The sequence below is a fragment of the Chrysochloris asiatica genome, unplaced genomic scaffold (assembly GCF_000296735.1).
Source record: "Chrysochloris asiatica unplaced genomic scaffold, ChrAsi1.0 scaffold00152, whole genome shotgun sequence".
In the NCBI taxonomy this organism is placed as follows: Eukaryota; Metazoa; Chordata; class Mammalia; order Afrosoricida; family Chrysochloridae; genus Chrysochloris; species Chrysochloris asiatica.
Genome location: NW_006408670.1, coordinates 3,477,306 through 3,479,792, shown reverse-complemented (window position 1 = coordinate 3,479,792; position 2,487 = coordinate 3,477,306). Strand labels below are relative to the sequence as shown.

Here is a 2,487-nt window from a genome sequence, read left to right as displayed (position 1 = left end):
TCAAACAACCAAAGGGCATACCCTGCAAGCCTGCCCCCTGGCCTCCAGCACACAACTCCTTTCCTTCCATGAGTCTAGAGTTCCCAGCAGCTCCATCTCTTCATGTCATCATTTCTGCCTCCATGTCTAGTGTCACTGCTTCTCTGAATAGGGTCCCACACTCCACTCCTGCTCTTCTCCCTTTATGGTCCCAGGGTTCTAGCACATTCTTATTGCTATATTCAATCCTACCCATAAGTGGTGTTCCAGAAAATAGGGTAGGAATAGTGGTAAATTAAGAAAACAGATTATTGATTGCACAATTATTTGGAAAATAAAAACATGTTTCAAAGTCTGCAATAAGTCCGTATCCCGAGGAGTCTTATATATCAGTGATGTGCTGGATTTTACATTCTGTGGTACAGCTGTGAAACTTTGGGCAGGTTCTGGCCCACTGGCATGTGTACGGCTCACTTACGGCATGTTAACAGGTACAGATTCTACAGAGCTATGATGGTTTCTACTGAGTGGTAAAATTCACAGAAGTTCCAAGGTATTCATGTCAGGATCATTCCTTGTGCAAAGTTTGATGTAGATGAAGATAAAGTGGTTTCTTGGTCAATAACAGAAATTTATTTATTTTAAAGTCAGTGGGTTTCTTGTATAGTTCTATGACATTTGGCCCAAGTTTAATTTCACCCATCTCCATGAAAGCAAAGCACTTGGTGCTGGTAAACTTTTTTTAAGGCTTGTAGTGTTTAAATTAAAAAAATATAGCTGCATCTTTAGATAATTTTTCAACATAGTTCTGCAACTCAATGTCTACATTAAAATGAACGTATTTATCTTCTTTTCTTGAAGTCACAGGAGTATCTTGCACAGGAGTTAAATCTATTCCATTCAGACCCTTTATACTAACTGTGATAAAGGAATCGATGCATTGCCCAGCATCTTTCAGACCAATTTTTTCAATTCTGATGGTGAGTAATGTCATTTCTGGTTCTAATGGCAAGCATGGTAATATACTGCTAGGAACTCTAGCAGGAAAAGAATCAGGAAACCCTGCTTCAGCTCCACCATCTTCTTCCTTTTCTTCAAATTCCAAATTCTCTTCTTACCAGGTGCTAAAACTCTTCTTAATGGGACAGGCTGAGGATCAAATGGGAATTGTTTATCATATGTAAGAACATTCTTTAGAATTGGTTCCAGCTTCTTCAGATTCTCCAATCTAAATTCCTCTTGAGACTGTGTGGACTCTAAAGCTGTACTTCACAACTCCAAGCATGTTGCAATTTTGCCTATGGTTTTATTATATTCTTAATGTAGTACTGAGTGATTTGGGAGTTCTTCTCCAAGAACAAGGACTAGGCAGGCAGGCACAGGCTCTCTCTGTAGTCTCAATGGGCAGCCACAAATGCCTCCTTTTGTTCTTCTGTGAATTCAGAATTATTGTGTTGAGCTTGGGCCTCTTTTTGTAGATGTCTTGCTAATATCTGATACTCATCTATCACCTACACCAGCTGGCCCCAAGAGTCGAAGTCAGCGCTTCTCCTAAAACTGGTACCCCCTCTCCTAAAACTGGTGCCCCAGTGCTGCAGCAGACTCTGGGTCACCTCCGACATGGATGGTCCCCATTCAGTCCCCTTCTGTCCCTACCTCACCAAGGCCGGGCTCTAGGAAACCATCCGCCCTGGGCCTGGTCCCAACATTAACAGGGCCAGGAGGAACCACTATGGCGACAGCTGCCACCCGCCAAGGAGCTGCCCAAACCCATTTGGCGCCACAGCCAAACTTTACTGCTATCTGTCTCTTGACTGCTGCATTTAATCCACGGATATTAAGTGTAATTATCAATAGGCACAAATGTGAATGCAGTCACTTTGCTTTTTGTGTGTTTTGTGGTGCTGCTTGTTTCTTTGTATTACATGCTGTGGTGAACTAATTTTGTGTGCTTTTCCTTGTCAATTCATAATTTTAATGTTTCCAAAATCTTCCTGGATTTTCCTTTTCTTGATTTGATGTGAAGGTGTATTAAGTTTCTTTGAGGCTGTTCTTGTTTTTGTTAAATTCTGTCAAGTCAGTTCTGACTCATAGTGACACTGTATAGGTTTTTTTTTTTTTTTTTAAATGATAGTTTGCATCAGAGGACCTCAGTTCCATATTCATTCCATCGTATATCATTACATTGCCATGGTTCCAATCCCCTCCAAGCATCATCTTCCAACCAAAGGGCATATCCTAGAAGCCCGTGCTCTACACTCCCCCCTCCTCCCTCAGTCTTCGGCCCACAGTTCCTCTCCTCTCTGGATCCAAAGTCGCCAGCTGCTTCATCCCTCCATGTCATCATATCTGTCTCCATCTCAGGCATCCCCGGTTCTCTGGGTGGTGTCCCATTCTCGGCTCTTATCCGTTGGTGGTCACAGAGACCTCTGCTCCTAGACTGGAGAAAGAATCGCTCTCTTCCTTGCTACAAAACATCTACCCTTGCATTTCCAACACTCACAATCC

General features: G+C 42.5%; 1 pseudogene; it reads right to left on the bottom strand.

Annotated features, from left to right (window-relative positions):
• Positions 1–547: 547 nt before the first annotated feature.
• Positions 548–1,601, bottom strand: LOC102810517 (annotated as a pseudogene).
• Positions 1,602–2,487: the final 886 nt, after the last annotated feature.